General features: G+C 40.4%; 1 long non-coding RNA gene across 1 annotated transcript; it reads left to right on the top strand.

Moving 5' to 3' along the window:
* Window positions 1–134: 134 nt before the first annotated feature.
* LOC120398756 lies at window positions 135–17,100 on the top strand. The gene is made up of 3 exons (XR_005594679.1): window positions 135–606; window positions 1,410–1,499; window positions 16,798–17,100. It is a non-coding gene; the product is annotated as an uncharacterized LOC120398756 (long non-coding RNA).
* Window positions 17,101–22,077: the final 4,977 nt, after the last annotated feature.

Raw genomic sequence — 22,077 nt, forward strand, 5'->3', positions numbered from 1 at the left:
GAAAGGCACTCGTGTGAAGGGCTCACACAAAGCTCTCCATGGCACTTAAGATCTATGGTGTCCCTTTGTGATGGAATAAGTGGAACACCCATGCAAGGGGGCCCCTCAGCCTCAGTCACTGTGGAGGGGTCAAGAATAGGCTGGCGTAGAGGAGGATGTTGGGGGCGTCACTACTGGATTAGAGCATGTGAGTGGCTGCACTGAAAATTGGAAGGTCTATCCCATGGCCTTCCTGGCAGCGAGGTTGGGAGCGATGTATATATACATACAGCAATGTATTTCAGATTCCTCAAACCCTGTGATTTCCTCCACTCTACAAGAAGCCACTGAAAGATTCAGGTGCACAGAGGAGAAGCAGCAGAGTGGCAGAGAAACTGTCAATCAAAACTAACTGAGGTGTATTAAAAAAAAGGAAGGAGGAGAGCTATTCAGGGCAATCATCGGCGAACAAAAGCTAGAATGATAATAATAAAAAGCCTAGACATCAGGAAAAAAATATTCCTACCAGTGAGGTCAATGAGGCAATGGAATAATTTACCTAGGGGATTAGCCAAGGGACCATCAGAAGATGTACTCAAGCAGAAATCAGCTTTAACATTTTGAGAGGTAAGTTAATGGAACCACTGTACTTGTGCAGAGAACAGAGTTTGATGGCTGTGGAGACCCCTCCTAAGCAGGAAGTATATGCATCTCTGACTTTTAATCAAAATTGGAGGCTCAGTGGCATAAAACTCATTCTTGCAGACACGCTGACTGTTAGATGACTCCCTTTGCTGTGACTTGCCCACCACTTCAGTGCCTCTCTCATCCCTCCTCTCACTCTTCTGACTGTGACAGCCAGCTGCTGCTTTCCAGAGAGTTAATTCCAGAACCGATGGACACTTCACTTCTTTAAACAAAATTATAGATTTAGTGCAATTTTATTTTGTGTAGTGTCTCTCATACAAACCGTATCCCTCCATGTTTGCAGAGTTAGAGCCCCACCCTACAGCCCTAACTTGCATAAATAATCTTCTTTGTGAGGCTATTCCCAGAATCAGGCCCTTAAATAATGCAATCTGAGAAGCAGGGATGTGATATTATGGCATTGCTATAGGCCATATCTTGCCATGTACAGAACAGCTGTAAGTAGAATTTGAAACTAGTGCTCCCATTGGTCATCATACATCCTTTGCAAAGTAATTCGAATGGCCATTGGTAGAGTGTATGTCATTATACCAGATATTATTTCTGGTGAGAGGAGAGCCAAGATGTTGGGTGCTTAGTACTTTTGAAAGTCTTGGCCTTTACCTTTCATTGTGCAGCAAAACTGCAAGATAGCAATGATGCAAACATCAGGATTGCTGTGGTGCATACAGCTGGGAAATTTTGACATCTTTTTCTATTCATTCAAGCTTTATATTTCCTAGACCTCTCCCTCTGCGTAGAGTTCAGGAGCCACTTATAGACAGTTGTTGCAACCTATAACATAGGAGCCATCCACCTTCTCTGCTTTCATGGTGAGATTACTTTTGTTCTTTCTTGCTTTACTCAAGTTTAAAAGTGTCATTTTAGACTGAAAGTATGTTTTACTCTGTTTATAGAAACAAAGGCTAAACCTACACTACAGAACCCACATTTGCATAACTATGCGAGCATAGTCCCCTACCACAGGTGCAGCCTACATTGACTAGAGGAGTTCTTATGCCTAGGTAGCAACACTATCTCCCTGAGTGATGTTAGTGATGTTGGCAGAAGCACTCTTCTGTTGGTGTAGCTGCATCTGCATCCAGGGTTTTGTTGGAAATGTATATACTTTCTGCTTGAGACTGGCCTCCACGGCCATCAAGCCCAATTATCTAGATAAGTACAGCGGTATCAGTCCAAGGTGTGGGATTGTTCACACTCCTGCCTGACATAGCTATGCTGATATAAGTTTAAAGTATAGACCAAGCTTCAAAGCCTAGTCTCCTGAAGTGACTCCATCTTGTCAAACTAGCATAGTTCCGGGTATATGGGTTACAGATGCTCCAACACTACTGTGCTGAGGGCTATACAAGTATACTACATAGCTAGAATGTAGAATGTCTGAATATTACACAGTGATCATGCCTGTAGTACAGTCATGTACCTAACGATGTGGTGGATTCTCAATCACTTGAAATCTTTAAATCAAGACAGGATATCTTTGTTAAAAGAAATGCTATAGGTCAAACAGAACTTCATGCAAAATTATTGGGTGAGATTCTTTGGTCCATGCATGAAGTCAAACTCGATGATCACAATGGTTCCTTCTTGCCTTAAAACCTATTAATCTAACAGCAAAAGAGTAGAATGAAAGAGGTGTGGTAACTTCAGGAAACAAAATATGATATGTTTTTATCATGTTTGGGGCAGGTCATTCATTAGCACCAAGACCATATTGTATATGTTTGTTTTGTAAACTCTGCATCTTTGGGATGAATTTTGAATTCCAATATGCTGTGAATGTTCACCAGGACAAGAAAATGTTGATGTGTATCTTATCGTTTTGTAGCTCCCACAAAGGTTGAGTTGTGAAAAGATGTAGTTATTTAACTTCTGCATTTGAAGCCTTTGTTATGAAATGTTTTAATCTTTATTTGACTCCAATGTAATTTTTTTTAAGTCTGTTTTAATATTACAACCCCACCTCCAATGGAGATAGTTATTGTTTGACATGCCTGTTGTATGAAGTCTGTAGCATTATCTATTCACTATTGGCAACAGGTACACAAGTAGTAAACGTGAATCAAAGCAGAAATGTCCATGAATCTAGATTCCAAAGCTGAACATCCTCACACCTGAGGGGTGCAACTCAAGAGTTTGGTTGGGTATAGATCTTTAGAACAAGTTCCATCTTTTGGATTTCAGATCCAGATCTCAGTGGACTACTGAGTATGGAAATGATCCATGCCACAGTTCCACTCCACCTCATTCACCCACCTTTTGAATACTTCGGGTAAGGGAGTACTCAGACTCCATCTTTCACCTTGCATGCCCAGCATCTATTCCAACAGAAAGTGGTATATGCTTCTCCTTGATGTAGGCCTCCAAGACAAATCCCAAACTTTCCTTTGGAATACCTAGTGAACCTCAAGGAAGCAGCATCCGGAAACTGACTACGCTAAGTCTTACATACTATACCTTGGAAATAAATAGATATGGATATTTGGAAAAGAACTTTAAACAAATTATCTTTTGTTGTTGCATTATCCCTATTCATTGTATGAATGATCCAATTCAACAGAGACTTGATTTTCAAAGCTGTGCTGTTTGAAAACATGCTTTAATACAAGTTTTACCTCCAAAAAATGTTTTAAGGAGTATTTTGTTAACAAGAAAGATCCACTTACAATAAAACGGAGTAGCAAACAAGGGATTAAGTATACTTAGTGCAATCAAATAAAACTAGTAAATAAGGATTGAGGTTACATATGTTTGACATATAGTAACAATTAGCTTGAGGCTCTGAAAGAGTATTAGAACTTTTACTGTGGGAGTAGCCATCATATAAGTCTACGATTAAGGGGCTTGAAATGTGGTAGATGCTGACAGAGAATTCCAGTCCCCATAACATGGTGAAATTGAGTTCAGCTGTTTGGATTTAGTAGGGATAGATCATAAACTTGATTTCGATGATCCACAGTATACAAAAAATGACTTAAAGTCTGTGGAATAGGATGTTCTTTCTTACTCCATCTTGTGACACATGTTGCTTTCCACATTCACAAAGGGAAAAAAAACCCCAACCCACTGATTTTTATATAAAATTTTGTCGCTGGGATTAAAACATGCGTGTGTGTAAATATTCTTTATGTAGATTCTAATTCCACGATGGCTTCTGGCACCATCCATGTATCAAATACCATATTTCCCTTTTATATCCTCTATGTTTTTGGTTGTTTTATTTGAGACAAAGAAATTAGGGCTAGATTTTGATCCCAAATATACTGGAGTAAATCCAGTGTAATTCTGATGACTTCAGCAAAATTATGGCAGATGTACACCAGAGTAACTGAGATTAGAATCAGCAAAGAATCCTGTGGCACCTTATAGACTAACAGACGTTTTGGAGCATGAGCTTTCGTGGGTGAATACCCACTTCGTCGGATGCAAGTGGCATCATCAGGGATACTGTTCCTGACTGCTTGTATTCCATCTGTGTGTGGGATGTTTGTGTAGAGAGCCTCTACACCCATAGTGGCTAGGATGGTGTTTTCGGGAAGGTCACCAATGCATTGTAGTTTCCTCAGGAAATCAGTGGTGTCATGGAGATAGCTGGGAGTGCTGGTGGCATAGGGTCTGATTAGAGAGTCCACATATCCAGACAGTCTTTCAGTGAGAATGCCAATGCCCGAGATGATGGGGCGTCCAGGATTTCCGGGTTTGTGGATCTTGGGTAGTAGATAGAATAACCCTGGTTGGGGCTCTAAGGGTATGTTGATTTGTTCCGGTGTTACTGTAGGGAGTGTCCTGAGTAGATGATGCAGTTTCTTAGTGTATTCCTCAGTGGGATCTGAGGGAAGTGGCCTGTAGAATTTGGTATTGGAGAGTTGTCTGGCGGCTTCCTTTTGGTAGTCAGACCTGTTCATGATGACAACAGCACCTCCTTTATCAGACTCTTTGATTATAATGTCAGGATGGTTTCTGAGGCTGTCTTGCATCCGACCAAGTGGGTATTCACCCACGAAAGCTTATGCTCCAAAACGTCTGGTAGTCTATAAGGTGCCACAGGATTCTTTGCTTCTTTTACAGATCCAGACTAACACGGCTACCCCTCTGATACTTGAGATTAGAATCTGGCCCTGAATGTCAACTCTGGTCTAACATACAGGACTAAAAAAATTGTTATACACAATACTTAGTTGTTAAAATATGCAACAAACAACTTATATGACCTGCTCTTTTTATTTATGGGTAAAGCTCACGCACAAAGATGTGCTATAGAAATAATTATAACTCTTCTATTTAAAAAAATAATTGCACCAACAATGTCTTTTCTCACTACATAATGATTTTTTAATTTTATTTAAAAATAAAGAGACATTAAAGACAAATCCTGTGCTTTTAAAGATAAAAGCGCTAAACTTGAAAGTTTTGGTGGATCTCTGTTGTGGCTGGTTTCTGGAAAAATGTTAATTTATATGCATGTGCCGGGGGATATAATCCAAAGCTGGCAGCGGGGATGAATTAGACCATCTAATAGGGATTTCCCAACTATAACTTCTGTGATCCTTATTTTTAAATTATATTTTATTGTAACAATCAAGTACAACATTACAGAAATATAACACATATCACATTTAAAATGGGAAAAGACAATAGAGACTCTCCGACAGGTTATAATTAAGAATGACAGCAGTATGCCAGTATATGTGTGATTTAATGTTCTATGTGAACACAGTACTGTCCTTATAAAAAATATTGGTTTTAAATGAAAACAATAGTCCAGTACAAGGATCTTAATGTATTTCTGAGTCTACTTAGTTAGTTCAGTACAATAATTATTGGTGTCAAACTTCTGAGAGATTTAAATTCTTGTTTTTAGTAACTCTGAATTTCAAATTACTTTTAAATGTCACATTTTATAAAAAAGATATTACATCAAGGAAATCATCTCAACATGAATAAAGGAAAATTAAATGAGAAACAAATTATCTAAACAATACAGAAGAGATCTGAGAAGATCTTCACAAGACTTACCAACCCCTTCCATTTTCATCAGCCTGAGAAAACACATGGTAAATCTGTTGGGTTCATAAGCAATAAAATTATACACAAGTGCTCATCTCTTGGGTCGTGTGACAATGGAAAAGACTCACAGAGCTGCTCTATTCTAGCACTAAATAAAGTTATTTGTCAGAATCAGGATCAGAATCTCTTAAGCTACTCTCTCCCTGCTTCACTGCTAGAGTCTTCCTCAGACTTCTCCTGTGGGGTTTGCTACTACAGATTTTAATAAAGCATTGCATGCCTTTAATCCCTGTGCAAGGCAGAAGTAAATGGACTTTGCATGGAGGACCTGCATACTGAGTAGAATCCTACGCTTTGATCCAGAACTTGGGGTATGGAGTAGTCATGCAGCCATTTTACAGCCACCAGTTTGAGTAGCAACTATTACTTACTGTATGCTCCATGAAGGTTTGGATCAACACTAGAGTAGGTCAAAATGGGATTTCTGGTCATAGGCGCCGACTCTGTGGCTGGAGCACCCATTGAAAAATAATAGTGAGTGCTCAGCACCCAATGGCAGCCACGCAAATCAGTTTTGCTCCCTATCCCCCAGCACCTCCTGCCCACCGGCAGGCCCTGAAGATCAGTTCCTCCGCCTCCCCCCCTCAGTGCCTCTCGCCCGCCCACCAGTGATCAGCTGTTCACTGGTGTGCAGGAGGCGCTGGGGGGAGGGTGCAGAGTAGGGGCAAGAAGAGGCAGGGGCAGGCCAGAATGGGGTAGGAAGAGGCGGGGCAGAGTGAGGGCTTGGAAGAAGAGGTGGAGTGGGTGTGTGGTCTGGGGCAGAGCAGGGGTTGAGCACCCCCTTGGGATCTAGGCTGTTCTCAGTGGTGGCAGATGACAGAACAAGAAGCAATGGTCTCAAGTTGCAGTGAGGGAGGTCTAGGTTGCATATTAGGAAACACAGTTTCACTAGGAGGGTGGTGAAGCACTGGAATGGGTTACCTAGGGAGGTGGTGGAATCTTCATCCTTAGAGGTTTTTAAGGCCCGGCTTGACAAAGCCCTGGCTGGGATGATTTAGTTGGTGTTGGTCCTACTTTGAGCAGGGGGTTGGACTAGATGACCTCCTGAGGTCTCTTCCAACCCTAATATTCTATGATTCTATGATTCTAACTCAGAAAGTCGGCACCTTTGTTTCTGGTTCATGAGAAATTTTGACATTCCTGGAAACCCTGGAAGCCCCGGCCCCAGAGCAGCAGATCCTAGAAGTCTGAGTTACCTAGCAGCCCGCCAGTTGACCTGGCAGGGAACCAGAGAAGTTTCCAACAGAAGCCGGCTTGGCAGGCAGAGTTCCATTGGAAAACTGCCTCTGGTTTGACAACATTTCATTGAACCCATATTGTTTGCACGAGACATTATCAGTTTGACAAACTGACATTTTCTGACAAAATTTCCAACAAGCTCTAGCCAACATGGGTCGCATTGCAAACATATTAATCATGACCCCCACCTACCTCCTCCATAGTGACGTGCAGAGAGTGTGGAGCAGTGCTTTGCAATGTTCAAGGCATGCAAATCCCTTTACTTCCCATCTATCCTGCTTTATTCTCCAGGAAGTGGAACTGTTGTTTTTTAGTCCTTTTTCATTCATGCAAAAGGTCAAGATTTATATCCACTAGGAATACTATCTCTGCCTTCTGCAAGGGCTGCTGTCATTGGTGGAAATTTAGTAGACTCTGAAAGACACATTTCCCTCCCTGCTCTCCCCTTTGCTCCAGAAGGAAAGTCATCTGTTCTTAAACTATACCAGCTGCTTATTACTTCTCCCTCCACATTAGTTCTGCTCCACTAGCCAGGACTCCGGGTGGACAGAGCAATAGCTGCCCTCATTCCCCACCTCTCTCCACCACCTGAACAGGGAAGGAACAGCAGCTTCACAGAGCCTCCTCTCCTCATACAGACTGATGAAGCAGTAGCCCACACAGAGCAAGTAACAGTCACACCTTTAGTATACCAGAGCAATGCATTGTTTCCCATGTCCAGCTCGAGTTAGAGGAACCCATCTCTCCATAGTCACATAGGGCTGCCATGTGTGGCATCTAATCAATACTCTGGCCCAGAATATCAGATATTAACTTTTGGCTGCAATTAACTAATGTATTATATTTTCTTTTACATTGCTATAAAATATGGATAATACATCCGCTTCAATAGATGGCATCTCTAGCAATTGTCATTGAGCAGTAAACCTTTATTGAAAAGTCTAGATGGAGTTTAATGAAAACCTGTGCAAGATTTTAAACTGTAATTATTTTAATCTTGCTTCCCTGGCAGATTAATGAGAAGCATTTAACATCCATTCCCACTGATCTTTAATTTATTCCTGAAGTATTTATTCTCATTGTGTTTTAAGACTGGCCAGCACTGATATTGGACTAACTCAGCAGCTATGGAGGAAATCAGGTGCTTTGATTCTTTTAAAGTTTTGTTAAGTTACCTAATAATTGGCACTGACTAACGATCAACTGTAGTCTTTCTTTAAAAACATGTATCAATTGATAACATTTATTTGTCTTATACAACTGAGTCAAACTGTGGCACAATCCAGTTGTGCAGCACCAGAGGTGTGCATGGCACTTCACAAATAAAATACAACCCAGGGCCCTTATCCTGCCAGTGTCCCCATTAGGATAAGGAATCACAGGTCTCAAAGCTGGCTCTGCAAGAGTCCCCAGGCAGTCTGCAGACCATAGCCATCACTCAATAGCTCGCTGGTATCAGCAGGGAGTGTGGCTTAGAATGGACCTTAGCTCTCCAAAGGAACCACCCATGAAGCTCCTGATTGGAGAAGACCATCCGGCCCCTCTGATTGGTAAGACTCATTATTTAAGCCAGAAGGCAGCACATGAAGTTGTTTGAATGACTAGGTAGATGGCTGGTTACCTGTGAGCAACCTCTAAGTCTGACCACTTATGTCCTAGTCCATAACAGCAGGTAGCCTTTGCTGACCATATGAAGCCCCCATAACTCCACTGTTAACATCAAGGCCAGTGTTTTCAAGAGAGGTCATCAGAATCCACAGTCAGGGTCAGATTTTCAAAAGGGTGAACATCTGGCCACAAATGTTACAATGGAAGCTGTTGGGTGCTGAGCACTTTTGAAAATTGAGCCCACAGTTTTGGCTGCTGAGCATTTGAAAATCTGACCCTATTTGCAAAAGATTTTAATAACCTTTCATGAAACACATCCCCTGCATTTTCAACTGACATAACATCTCCCAGCCTGTTTTAGGAGGATTCACTCAAATACAGTGGATGCCATTAAAACTCAACACCTGACACTTCCACAGACCCTGAACACAGGAAGATACCATGGATACTGCAATATATACCTAAGGTGGCAAATGTACCACTCAATGACACTTACCGATATTTCTGATAATCCATAACAGCACCTATGCTAGGAGAGAGGGAGTTCACCCTGGGGCAGGAATGTGCTGTGAGAAGACAACAAATCTAGACTCCACTCCATAGGAACCCCGCTGGCACAGGCTGCTTGAGGTTGGCACTGAACCAGCATATCTCCCAGCCAGTTTGAGAAGCCTCTGGGAATGGCTGTGTGACTGTTGTAGACCATCTTCACTGGAATTCACAAGGGGGACCTATGTGTTGTAACACTCAGCATTGCAGTAGCTAATTCAGGGGAAGGGATAGCTCAGTGGTTTGAGCATTGGCCCGCTAAACCCAAGGGCTGAACTCACAACCCTGAGGGGGCCATTTGGGGATAGGTCTTCCTTTGAGCAGGGGGTTGGACTAGATGATCTCCTGAGGGCCCTTCCAACCCTAATAATCTATGATTTTAGGTGCCCTGGCACCCAGTGGAATTCACAATCCAAATTAGGCTTCCTATACCATATATGGGAGAGTTAGGCATCTAACAATGGGATTCACAAAAACATGCTGAACAAGGAGTCACCTAAGCTAGCCAATAGGAAACGCAGAGGAGAGCACTGGGCTATGGGGTACTTGACAGGAGGTTTCTCTCTCTCTCTCTTTTTCACCTGTTAGAGCTGTTCCACTGTGTATAAATAGTCACTGGAGCAGGGACTGGAACCTGGGCATCCCACCTCCCAGCCTAACCACTGGGCTACAGAGTCAGAATCTCTCTCACTCTCTTTGGCCCAATGATTATTTAAGTATTTATACACAGGGAGGGGGAGAGCCCAATTCAAATGCCTTCCCCACATGAGGCAGGAAGGAAGATTGAAGCTGGGTCTGCAGGGCCAGCCTCAGGGGCAGGCAGACAGGGGTCTGACCTGGGCATCAACTTCTGGGGGAAACAAATCAATGCCCTTTGGGGTGCCAAATTGGGTTTTTGGAGGAAGGGTTTTGCTTTTCCTCCCTTGGTCATTTGGGACGGAAGGGGCAGCACCAAATTTTTTTTCCACTCTAAGTGATAAAATGCCTAAAGCTAGCCTTGTGTTAACCAGAGTCTCCCACATCCTGGGAGCGTGCGACTAAAAGTAACACAGGGAGAACCATGACTTTCTCCCCCTCCTCCTTTTTGTGTGGATTTAGGCATGCTCAGAGAACACCTCCCAGATTGGGCCCCAAAAGGTAAAATAGGTGGGAGAACACGTAGGGTGTGAATTCTGCTGGGGCTTAGGGTGAATTAGGTGCTGAGCTCCTTGGTGGTGTCAGAACTGTGGTGCTGAGCATAGTTTTATGGATTTATGGGCCTTGGGGCTTTAACAGTGGAAATATAGGCACCAAGGGACTTTGAGTAATATATGGTTAGGAGGCAACCAAGCATGGTTTTTGCAAATACCAGTGGTGCCTAAATATTGGACTTAGGTGCCTAAAATAGCAGTTATGTACCTACACCTCCCTGGTGAATCTCACACTGACCTATGCACCCCCATGTGAATCTCACCCTTTCCATCTCTCCATCCACTTTCCTGGTAGACTTACCACTACTAAGAAAGATAAACTGTACAGTAACAAGTCACCAGGACCAGATGGTATTCACCCAAGAGTTCTGAAGTCACTCAGATATGAAATTAGAGAACTAACTGTGGTATGTACCCTATTCATGAAATCAGCCTCTGTATCAGGTGACAGGATGGTAGCTAATGTAACACCAGTTTTTAAAAAGGGCTCCAGAGGAAATCCTGGCAATTACAGGCCAGTAAGCCTAACTTCAGTACCGGGCAAATTGATAGAAACTATAGTAAAGAACAAAATTATCAGACAAATAAATAGACACGATTTGTTGGGGAAGAGTCAACACAGCTTTCATAAAGGGAAGTGATGCCTCACTGATCTATTAGAATTATTTGAGGGAATCAACCAGCATGTGGATAAGGATGATCCAGTCGATACAGTATTGTTGGATTTTCAGAAAGCCTTTGACAAGATCCCTCACCAAAAGCTCTTCAGGAAATTAGGTAGCCATGGGATAAGGGGAAAGGCCCTGTCAGGGATCTGTAACTAGTTAAAAAGATAGAAAACAAAGAGTAAGAATAAGTGGTCAGTTTTCACAATGGAGAAGTGAATAGCAGGGTCTCCCAAGGAGCTGTACCAGGACTTGTGCTGTTCATATTCATAAATGATCTGGAAAAGGAGGTGAACAGTGAAGTGGCAAAGTTTGCAAATGATACAAAATTATTCAAGATAGTTAAGCCAAAGGCCGTCTGTGAGGAGTTAGAGAACTCACAAACTTGGCTGACTGGGCAACAAAATAGCAGATGAAAGAAGTGCAAAGAAATTCATATAGAAAAAAATAAACCAAACTATACATATACAATGATGGGTTCTAAATTAGCTGTTACCATTAAAGAAAGAGATCTTGGGGTCACCACGGATAGTTCTCTGAAAACTTCCTCTCAATACACAGTAGCAGTCAAAAAGGCAAACAGTATGTTAAGGACTATTAGGAAAGCAACAGAAAATAAGACAGAAAATATCATAATGCCACTATATAAATGCCTGGTGCACCCACATCTTCAATATTGTGTCTAGTTCTGGTCACCACTTCTTTTAAAAAAAGTATCCAATGGAAATGGAAAAAATTCAGAGAGTGGCCACAGAGATGATCAAGGGTATAGAATGGCTACCATGCTAGGAGAGACTAAAAAAATTAGTGCTGTAGAGTTTACAAAAGAGATGACTAAGGAGGGACATAATAGAGGTCTATAAAATCATGAAGGGTGTGTAAGAATGAATAGAAAAGTGTTATTTTCCCTTTCACACAATGCAAAAGCTAGCGGTCACTGGGCAGCAGGTTTACTACAAACAAGAGGAAGTACTTTATCACAGAACACACAATTAACCTGTGCTGTATTGGCCAAAAGTAGAACTGAGTTCAAAAAAAGACTGGATGAGTTCACAGAGGATAGGTCCATCGATGGCTATTAGCCAAGATGGTCAGGGAAACAACCCCATGCTTGGGACAACATTAAACCTGACTATTAGAAGCTGGGTGTAGAAGACAGCAGCTGATCACTCCAAATTGACGTGTTCTTTACATTCCCCTTGAAGCTCTGGGACAAGCCACTGCTGGAGACAGGATACTGGAAAGCTGCACCATGGTCTCACCCAGTATGGCAGCTCTTATGGGCTTGTGAGTACCCACAATCCAGTGACTGAAGAGACCCTCTTTTTAGTTTTTGTACTAACATCAGGATAACATTCAGTGCCACCTCACGTTCCACCAATATTTTTGTTTTTACCATGCCACAAACATGCATGGCACTTTACCTTTCTCCAGTGTCCCTGCCCTGAAGAGCTTGGTCTAAGGGCTAAAATTCTACCTTCAGATTCACTTTGCACAGGGGTCATTGGGAATGTGCATATGTAATCAAGGGCAGCATTTGGTAACAAACTGTTCCTTTCTTTTTTGGGTCCCTCACACGAGGTGGTGTGAAACAGTTAAGCCAATGGTGATGAATATTTTTTAACTTGCAAGTAACTTGTCTTCAATTATACTTGGATTAATTATTAAATGAAGATCATCATTAAATATTAAACTGCAGAATATTAGACATAGTACAGTCTCTGCCACAGATGAAAAAAACCTCTCTAGAGAGGAGTGCAATCCATTCCTGGGTTTATAGACCTAAACGTGCTAAAGGCAGAGCGTTGCAAACTCACACGCTGACCCTGAATGTTACCCTTTGCATTTGTTTCAGTGACTTGGGACACCATCCTGGAAGGTGCTGAATGCCCTTGACTCCCCCTGGCTCCGACAGGCATTGAAGGCACTCAGGCTGTCACAGGAGTGCCTGGCACCTTGCCTTAGCTATTCTTTTAATGAAAGATAAACCGAACTGTTGACCAGAACAGATATTTTCTTACATACACAGTAAAAGAGTGTGTTCAATTTGAAAAACAATAGAAGCCAGGATGGCTGAAGCAGTACTGGTTCTGGTATGCAATAAGCATAAGTAATCTTATTATAAATGTTACGATCTGTTAATGCCTGAAAAACAAGTCATTCATTTCACTTGCTCAAGCAGTTCCATTGTTAGTGTGATACAGGAAGTAAGTCTTACACTTTATTGGCTAATTTTTGCCTTTAAGGGATCTGTGAGGGGGCCATACTACAACAGGGGCATAGAATCCCCCACTGAGCTCTGGAAATGCACACCAGGCAGTGCTGCCATTCTTCAAATGGTGGCGGGGAGTTGCCACCCAGAAAGTGGGACTAATATGGTATGTGCCACCCTGATCACTTAGCTCAGAAAAAACAATGAGGAGTCCTTGTGGCACCTTAGAGACTAACACATTTATTTGGGCATGAGCTTTTGTGCACTATAACCCACTTCATCAGATGCATGGAGTGAAAAATACAGTAGGTAGGTATAAATATACAGCACATGAAAAGATGGGAGTTGCCTTACCAAGTGTGGGGGTCAGTGCTAATGAGGCAAATTCAATCAGGGTGGATGTGGCCCATTCCCAACAGTTGACAAGAAGGTGTGAGTATCAACAGAGGGGAAATTATTTTTTGTAGTGACCCAGCCACTCCCAGTCTTTATTCAGGCCTAATTTGATGGTGTCAAATTTGCAAATTCATCTTCTTTTGCCTTTTAGGCTGTGAGCTCTTCCAGGGCAGGGACTATCTTCCTATGTCTATGCTGTGCCTTGCACAGTTCAAGTGTTAAGAGAATGAAATAGGAACTTAAGGGAAATAATTGTGCATTCCATTCCATCTTCATATTTCTTACAACACTATTAATAACACACTCCAGCCCTTCATATGGCTTTCACCTCCATCTCCAACAGATACCAGAAAGGAATACTATACCTCAACTTCATCAAACTTGCAGTCTAATGCAAAATCTTAACAGTGAGCTCATATGCTTTAATATCAATTATACCAATGGATCAGCACATCTGACAGTCCCATGTTCCATGTATTTGGGAAGACATAGTGGGTGAGGTAATATCTTTTATCAGACCAACTTCTGTTGGTGTGTCTCTCACCAACAGAAGTTGGTGCAATAAAAGACATTACCTCATCCACCTTGTCTCTCTAAAATCCTGGGACCAACACGGCTACAACAACACTGCATACATGTATTTGGGAAGTTATTCTGCCCTAACACTGTTGAGGCCACATATTTTCTGTTACAGATATAAAGTTCTAAAATGTTCTATATAGACAAAAAATGCTGATGTCAATTCTGACTCAAATTCCTCCTTAAAAACTTTCATTTGCCGTGGTGCCTACAAAAAATTGACAACGGTGAGGCTGGTGGTGTATTGACCAATATTATCTCATTGTTTCTTTGTACTTGCCTGTCTGTTGTCTCTTGTCTTTTGCTTGATTGCAAGCTCTTTATTGCCGGGGCTATCTTTTTGTTCTGTGTTTGTACAACACATAGCACAATGGCAGCCTGGGTTCATGAGTCGGGATGCTAGGCACTATGGTAATACATATAATAAATATTAGTATAACTGATATTCTAGGAATCAGCACATGAAGAGTAACTGTCTGGCCAAAGGACAGATCTCAACATTTTACATTTCCTGCAAAGAAGTACAAAGAAAAGAGACAACCCAGTGAAAAGAACATGAAAATAGATGGTATTTGAACTCTTATTACTATTCTTGAATCAATTTATTTTTCATCAAACCACCTTGAAAATCATGCTCAGAGTTCTGTGTTTTGATATTTGCCATTTCAATGAGATTTTTACAAAATAAAAGTTTAAAGTGCCTCTTAAAACTGACCTCTGTAACACAATTTTTACTATGCCACAGCTACTGCTGCACCATAATAAACTGTTGAACTATATCTCCCTCTGATCTTCCAGCCTCTTGATATGGAACGTAGTTAAAATGTACAATACAAAAATAAAACTCACAATATATACTGAATTGCTCATACGCCATTACAGTAATATTAGCCCATCATAATAACAATACCTATTATTTTGAGTGGTAATAATTATACTGTGCTTTGCTGAGATTCCCACTAAACTGGAGTTCTGTGTTCTAATGTAACCCATGCCTGCTTGGTGTGGTGCTCTGTCCCCCTCTAGTGGCATCTGAAGGTTGGTGAGTTTGCTACAGCCTTGGCTGAGAGCCATGTGGCTTTTAGCTCATGCAGTAGAGGCTCATAGACTAAGCTTCAGAGTTCCCAGGTTCAATCCTACCCACTGATGACCAGGGTCTGTTGGCATTACACTAACAGGTACTGATATTAGATACCAACAGAACTTTGGTCCTTGTTCATAGATTCCAAGGCCAGACGGGACCACTGTGATCATCTAGTCTGACCTCTTGTATCACACAAGCCACAGAACTTCCCCAAAATAATTCCTAGAGTAGATCTTTTGTTGGGATGCACTAATAAAATCATACATTTTGTTGATTTTATCCCTACTATTATCACCTAATGATGACACTCTGAAGAGCACAGAGAGCAGCAGACTGCTTGATTCATTTGATACCACTAGGTTGTGCCTGAATTGTAGCTTGTGGCTCTGTACTGTAACAAACTTGTGACTGTTTTATGCTTACGTAGAAATAGAAATTAAGTTAAAAAGTCAATTTTTAGACGGGGCAAATTGCTGACTCACAGAGCTCAGAATTTTGATCCCAAACTTCTTAGGCTGGCTAGGACAGGGAGTGTTGTAGTGCTGATATATGTTGCCAATTAATTCAAGCAATAAAATGTACATAAAATAGCTTGAGACTGGAGAAAGGTGACATACATGGAGAATAAAAGGTAACTGTGAATAATGGACTGTATTCCATCGAGGATTTTGGATGGTATCATAAACCACCAGAGCAATACTGAGTGCTTTGTGTCAGTTTCAGAATTCTGAGTGGGAAATATAGCCCTAAAATGCAAAGTGTGTCTGATCTCTATTTCACAGAAGTATCAAGTTTTCTATTCGTATTTCTCCACCTTTACTTTTTTTCTTCTCCACTTTCCCTTCTTATTGTCTCTGACCTTGAACAGCTCCAAAACAAGCTAGAGAATGGTTACAAAAATATAACCACTCACAAAAATGAATATGTTGCTGGGAATCATTTCACTGAACACTGTAAGAACTATGGTATTACTAAATAGCCGGGCTCCTTAAGCTCATTTTAACACAACACAGTACAAAACCTCACATTGAAAAATCCCAGACTATGTTACAGGGCAACACAATTATTAATCAAGAGACATAGTACCCTGATGAGATGTGAGCCCTAAGGTAGAGTATCGAGAACTGTAACCACAAACATTGAGAATGAGGGAGAGAATGCTAATACATTAATAACCTATTACATTGTTAGCTCTGCATTACCATTCTTTCTGGGATGTCAACCATTTAATGTTATGGACTGCTGTTGTAGATAGAGATACAAGATACTTCTTATTTTCTATATTGTTTTCCTGGACAGAATAATAAAACTGTTCTCATTTTATCCTTTCAACAGTGTTATTCCCCATAATTTGGAAATTTTCTCAATTTCTGCAGTTCCGGTTGTTACCTTTGCTAACCAGTTTGGATGTTAATGTACTAGAATAAATCTTTAGTTTTAAAAAGCAATCGTAAAGCATTTCCTAGTTCATGGCTTGAATTCTTCCTGGGGCCACTGACGCTTGTTTTACTTTATACACAGCAAAAGATTAAAGACACCAATCCAGACACACAACAGCACTTGCAACAAGCCCAGACAAAAAGGACAAGGGATATGACAAGCCCAGGCAAAGACTCAGCAGGTATAGTCACCAATTCAACAAGCCCAGGAAGAGACTAACAACAACTATAGCAGACGCCACATGACTGCAAACACTCAGCAGCAATCTTTAATACACTGAATGTACAGTTTTGTAACCAAGAAGACAGAATTGTTATATGCAGAGAGAAAGGCTGTTACTAAAATATAGGAGATAACAATCTTCACCTTCTTTTATCTATATCTCCAATGAGCAACAGTGGATTAAATTTAAACAATGCGAAGAACTATGTTCAAGTCAGGAATCTCTTGCATAACAAAAGCAAAGATTATTTTAAAGAGTGACACAGAGCAATCAGGTTATTGTCACAACATTTCTCAAAGAATCAGTCTACTAAGAGAACCTTCCTTAGGAAATTCAGATAAATCAGGGAATGATCTAGGATATGCACTGGCATTAGGAACACAGCAGACAGCCGGCTAAAGATTGGTGTGCAGCATTAATGGAGAGCATGTCTTCTGACTATTTTTCAAACACATCTGTCAGGGTTCCCTCCCCACTCTGAACTGTGGGGTACAGATGTGGGGATCCGCATGAAAGACCCCCTAAGCTTATATTCCACAATCTTAGGTTAAAATTTTCCCCAAGGCACAAATTCCTTTCCTTGTCCTTGGACGGTATTGCCACCACCACCAAGTGATTTAAACAAACATTCAGGGAGGGGCCACTTGGAGCCCTATCCTCCCGAAATATCCCCAAAGCCCCTTCACTCCCTTTTCTGGTGTGGGGCTTGAGAATAATATACCAACCAATAGGTTAACAGAATGAGCACAGACCAAATCCCTGCTTTTTAGGGCATTTAAAATCAATCAGGTTCTTAAAAAGAAGAATTTTATTTTAAAAAAGTAAAAGAATCACACCTGCAAAATCAGGATGGAAGATAACTTTACAGGGTAAATAAAAAGATTTTAAACCCAGAGGATTCCCCTCTGATTCTGCTTCCCAGTTACAAAACAGGAATAAAATTACCTCTTAGCATAGGGAAAATTCACAAGCTAAAACAAAAGATAGTCTAATGCATTTCCTTGCTATTACTTACAATTTCTGTAATTTTAGATGTATCATTTCAGGATCTTTTTAGGAGATTTTTTTTTCCTGTGCTGGTTCCCCTCTCTGTCCAAGAGGGCACACGCAAGACAGCACAAACAAAACCTTCTTCCCACCCTCACCCCCCGATTTCAAAGTATCTCCTTTCCCCATTGGTCCTTCTGGCCAGGTGCCAACTAGGTTAATTGAACTGATTAACCCCTTACAGGTAAGTGATTCTGTACCTCTGGCCAAGAGGGATTTTATATTACTGCATACATAAAGGTTATTACCCTTCCCTTTATATTTATGACAACATCCTATTCTGATGTTAATATTAGCTTAAGTATTGTAACATATGCACTTGCAATAAACATTTGGGGCCAAATCCTGCAACACAGTTCACAGTTTAAGTGGCTAGATTCTTCACTGGGGTTTCCTGATGGAGCACAGTGCAGAAGGGAACTCTTGAGACTGTAGTAATAAACCCTAGCTAATAGATCTCTGCTCCTCCTCAGTCCATCCTTACTCCAACCAAACATCGGTTATTGAAAGACGAAGCTGAGGGAGTTCTTTTTTGGAGAAAACTGAAACCTTGAAAAAAATCACCAAGACTTGATTACTAGAACTGAGGATGAGGGAAAGTCAAAAAGTAATCTGAACAAAAAAAAATGCCTTTTATCACAAATGAAAATGTACACCAAAAAAATTCATTTTCAAGTTTGTTTGTTGAAAAACTGTAAACTGAAAGCTGAACACTCTTCAGTGTAAATATATGATTGTTGATAACTAATTTTTTTAATCAAAACCTCATTTTTTAAAACCAAAAATAATTTTTCATAATTTTTTTTTGTTGGGACAATTTTAATGTCAATGAAAACATTTCCCCCACAAAAAAAATGTCCTATGAAAAACACTTGGTATTTTTCAACCAGCTCTATTGGCAACAGCAATGTCAACATGGACAGCATTCAGGCATGTTTCTGGCTATTTCTATAATTTCATAAGACTAAGGAAGTGGTTGGGAGTCATCAAGAACTCACAAGTCTAGGGGGAACTTCAGACCCAGTTGGAGGACATATTTCCCTGATGACTCACAGGAGGGAAAAGTGGTGGATCACTAACTCCTTTCTCCAAGATCTGTTGACTATGTAGCACTTATTGGATCATTGCAAGAAAAAGAGGTGAACTTTCCTGTGCCTAGAGTCTGCAACTGACTTTTGCTAGCCAAGAACTCAGTAGGTTTGAGTTGTCTCTGAAGAAGAAGCATCCAATATGAGTTGCAGATGTCCTCATTTCTCTGCAAGCCAGGTTTCTTTTTGATGCTGGTGGTGGTGATAAAATGAGGCATTGCAATCATACATCATTTACAGGGAACTTTAGACTATGTATATCTCCAATACAGCCTTGTGTAGAAAACCAATTGTCAGCAAGACAGGTTCATCCATCACATTAAACTGCGGGTGTTTTAAAATGTGTATACTTCATTTAGAATTATCATTTGATTTTTGAAACTTCATGATTAATTATGGTTTCAGCTGCAACATTTCACATACTTATGTTTAGGGGCAGGATTCTTGGGGAGTCACAGAACAGGTCTTAGTTTGGAAGGGAACTTTCATAGTAATTAATCTTCAAACCTCCCCCCCCCCATTAGTTAGGAAGGCATTACCATCCCCATTTTACAGATTGGAAACTGAGGTACAAAGAGTCAGATTGTGATACTCTGAGCCACTGGGAATAGCACCTTACACCAGGAATATTAATGAGGCTACTTGTGGAGTAAGTCACTATTCAGCAGGAGTAAACGTATCACAGTTTGACTCAGAACAGTCACTGGGACACTGTCCAATCCTCATTCATTTACATTGCCTCACAAACTGAAATTCTGGATTGGTTAATTTTAATTATTCCTGAAAAATATGTAACTGATCAAATCATAACTTAAAATCTGATCTTATAAAATACACAGAACTGTATTTTCTCTCTTTTTAATCTAGGGTATGTAGAATTGCAGTAATACTGTAAAATGATATGGCTGTGAACCCTATAAATTCGTTAGCTGCACCTGCACAGTGATTCTGCAAATGATATTTGTCTGAATTGTTTTTATCTAAGTTGGCTTCTCTTTGTGAGAAACTTCCTTGTCTTTTAACTTGTTATTTTTATAAGTGTGATGTAAATGTATCATGCTAATAATCAATTAATACCACCTGTGACCATTAGGTAAATTATTTGTTGTTACACTGATTTTGTCATTGTTATTGTTTCATGTGAACCTGATTATTATCAACCTGCAGGGACTTGTCTGTGGAGATATTTTGCTGATATACCTTTGATCCTAACCAGATTGTAGCAACAAAGTCTTAAGTAAAAGTTAAAAACTCAGCTGGAACTCCACTGAATGGAAGAGAAACCATCAAAAATATCACAATAAGGTTCCCTCATGTAATCTTAAATGCTTAAGAGACGTGGGAAACTGTCTTATGTCTCTGCATAAATTGGAACAGTGAAAACCTCAGCAAATAGTAATTTTTTGGATTTACTGCATGACAGGAACATCAGGTGGTAAGTTAAATAATGCAAGGCACAGAAATTGAGCAAAAATCTTCCTATGGGGCTGCTTATCACAGAAATATGAGCAGCTGCTTCCCACTGCAATTCCTACTCACTTTTAAGCCTCTCCAGCTGGGATAACTGAAAACCTTATCACGGTCATTGACAATCTGACAACCATCTGAGATATAGTATGAGTCTCTTCCATATATGGGAGAGAGGAACAGAAACTTCCTTTGGAGGTATTGACAGCAGATAGCATGTTTTTCACTTGAGTTTCTCATCGCAGTGTAATCTCAGTTTGACAGCTCATGAAGAGCACTTTACACCAACACCAAGAATAAGAAAGGCATACACTGGTATCTGTTACATTCTGCAGGCAGGTGAAGGTTACCATATCCGTATGAAGCACTAGACGGCAGTTATCCTGATTATGGCAGAGTGGTTTTTCAAAAGCTACAGAAAAGACAATAGAAACACTGAAAAACATAACTGTTCAAATAGCGTGGGCCCAATGCCGCTGCTGACAAAGTCATTGGTGACATTCCCATTTTATATGTTACAAATAATTAGGCTTGGCACAATTCAAATTTCATTTTGTAATAATTTTGACAAATAATATAGGTTTATTTTTCAGCATTTTTTATTTTTATTGCTTTAATTTTTCACAGTTGTGCAGAATTATGGGTTTTAAGTATTGTGGGGTTTTGGTTTTTAATCGATTTAAATTTTCACAGTTGCAGGAAATTATAGAGGGGAGTTAGTCATTGGAGGGAATCAGATAATTGTTTGATGACAATAGATGTTGAGATTAAAAAAATAAAGCTGTATAACGGTTAAAACACAAACTGTCAGCATCCCATGTCAAAATATACAGAGTCAAGATCCTAAATCAAACTCTAATAAGTTTTCAAGTAGCATTTTTCTTACTTTGCCTATCTGCAAATTTTGATTATTACAGATGAAAATACTTTAATCTGTTTGTTTCTACAGTGAAATTGACATTTATCAGCACTTACTGATAAAGATCAAATCCTTCCAAGCCTACAAATTAATGTAACAAACAGATGAGAAAATGGCCCGGTGGGGCCAGATTTTTCAAAAGACCTCAAGAACCAAATGTTCAAGTTGTCAGCACTCACAGTCAGGGCCAGATTTTCAAGAGAGCTCTGCTCCCATTTAGGCACTTTAATAAAGGTGAGATCTTTCAGAAGTGCTCAGAACCGAACAGTTCCCATTGTAAAAGGTGTAGCCAGATTTTCAAGAGATCAGGACATAGCTCATCTGAGCTCTTTTGGAAATCTGGTCTTGACTGTTGCTGCTGAGTTCTTGAAAATAGGGTCCTTGATGTTTTAAAGTACTGGTTAAAAACTGTATCATGTGATTGGTTAAATAATGCCAGGCATAGTAGAGAAATGACATAAGATAAAGACAGGATGGATTTCTGCACCAATAAAATGTACATTTCAACATTATTCTTGTTGTATGGTAATATTCATTCCAGTGTGGAGACCACAAGGTACAAAAAACCCCAAAAACCAACAACAACCCCACATCAGTTCTTACATTGTTCTTATGTT

The sequence above is a fragment of the Mauremys reevesii genome, linkage group 2 (assembly GCF_016161935.1).
Source record: "Mauremys reevesii isolate NIE-2019 linkage group 2, ASM1616193v1, whole genome shotgun sequence".
In the NCBI taxonomy this organism is placed as follows: domain Eukaryota; kingdom Metazoa; phylum Chordata; order Testudines; family Geoemydidae; genus Mauremys; species Mauremys reevesii.